Source organism: Micromesistius poutassou, assembly GCF_964030765.1.
Source record: "Micromesistius poutassou genome assembly, chromosome: 16".
Lineage (NCBI taxonomy): Eukaryota > Metazoa > Chordata > Actinopteri > Gadiformes > Gadidae > Micromesistius > Micromesistius poutassou.
This window is the reverse complement of record NC_140286.1, coordinates 1,656,451-1,658,491: the sequence shown is the minus strand read 5'-3', so window position 1 is coordinate 1,658,491 and position 2,041 is coordinate 1,656,451.

Sequence of the window (2,041 nt, the reverse complement as noted above, 5' to 3'; positions counted from 1 at the left end):
GCATTTTTTGGGGGGATTTGAAAAAAAAAAAAAATGCACAGCACCAGCGCTAACTATCCTCGCGGGGGGGGGGGGGGGGACTTACATTGTAACTCGAGCTAGAGTTTAGCTTACGACGGCCAAGAACTGGAGAGTACACCCAGTAACGGCCATCTGCATACTGATGAATGGAAAGACACACACAGATGCACACAGATGCACACACACACACACACAGACACACACACACACACACACATATGTATGTAATGTACCCGTTACATAAATATGCTCAAAGTGAGGACAGAATGAGTGTAGAGTACAGGACGTAGGGACACAGAGTGTGGGGGACAAACATATCCAGAGGATGAATCGATGAAGCGACGAGAGAGGAACAGACTAAAAACAGATTGAGTGTCGTGATGGAGTGACGCAGCGTTGTGCATATATGACGCTGGATAGATAGAGAGGCAGAGAGGCACACACAGGCAGTGTGCACAGACACCATGCTATACGGGACACCAAAGCACTGAGAACTGTTCAGAAGCTCTTGAATTGCCACATGCTTCAGCCATATGTCAAACCAACACGAGTCAAGAGAATGCACCCCAAGGTGACATGCAAACACACACACGCGCACACGCACGCACACGCACACACACTCCCCTCACCCTCATAAGTCTACCACGCTCTCCTGACTGGTCCACTGCGAGGGACACAGTTTAACAGACAGTCAGAACACTTGGATGAAGCCTGCTATTACATAAACACACGCTCTCTGCACTAAGGAATTCCGATTTTTTTTTTTTTACGCCGAGGACAAAGCTATAGTTTCAGTTTTTTTTTGCTGACCGTAGTCTATGGTTTAAGGTTTTTGCAAAACAAGTAAATTCAGTTAAAGGTCCCAGGTGTGGCGCGATGCCCCTTATGACATCACAGGTGGGGCGTGTCCACCTAGATGTGTGAGGGATAGACGAGCAAACGTTTGCTACAGTCCTCCACTGGGTAGGCCCGGTAGACTGATCTACCCAGCAGCACTTCTAGGTGGACACGCCCACCTGTGATGTCACAAGGGGCCGATTTTCAAAACGGCTCGCGACGGCTAGTCCCACTCACACCTGGCGGCGTGTCAGGGTGACCTTTGAATAAAGTTTTTTTTTTAGCCTTAGCAAATCACGCCTATCCTCTAGCAGTCAGCTCAGCCCTCCTCCTGTAATAAATAAACGTCATCTGGCGTTGGGTGGTGGTGGTGGGAGGGGCTTAACAAAGTGGGAGGGGGAGGACTTACGAAGTAGATGTCGGAGACGGGCACCTCCTCGCCCTCCAGCGAGTTGTGGCTGCTGGACACCGAGAGCTGATTGGACGGCGGCGCCGGGTGGTGGTGGTGGTGGTGGTGGTGGTGGGGGCGCGGCGCCTGGGGGCTCGCCGGCAGGGAGGGGGGAGGGGTGGAGGAGGAGAAGGAGGAGGAGGCGAGGGCGGTGGAGGAGGAGCGGGGCGGCGGCGGCGCGGCCACGCCGGCGGCGCCGGCCGGGCGGATGGGCGTGAAGGCGGAGGCCGGGGGGAGGGTGGAGGAGCCCCGGGCGGCCGCAGGGCGGAGCGCCGTGGGAGGAGGAGTAGGGGGAGAAGGAGCGGGAGGAGGAGGAGGAGCGTCGGTCGAGGGGGGAGCGGGTTTGGGGGCAGGGAGGAGGGGGCGGCGGCCGGCGGCGGCCGGCGGCGGCGGAGGAGGAGGAGGAGGGAGACGGGGGCGTGGAGGGGGAGGGGGAGGGGGAGAAGCGCGCCGGGGGGGGGCTGAGGCAGCGGGGGGGAGGAGTAGGGGGCCTCCGCTGGGGGGTGAGGGGGGGGGAGGGACTCTGGTCGGGGGGGAGAGGGGGGGAGGGCCTCTGGGCGGGGGGGAGAGGGGGGGAGGGCCTCTGGTCGGGGGTGAGGGGGGGGGAGGGCCTCTGGGTGGGGGGGGAGAGGGGGGGAGGGCCTCTGGGCGGGGGGGAGAGGGGGGGAGGGCGAGGTCCTCTCGGTCATCTGTGTGAGCTCTGTGCTGTTTGGGACTTTGCTGAAAGAGAAAACG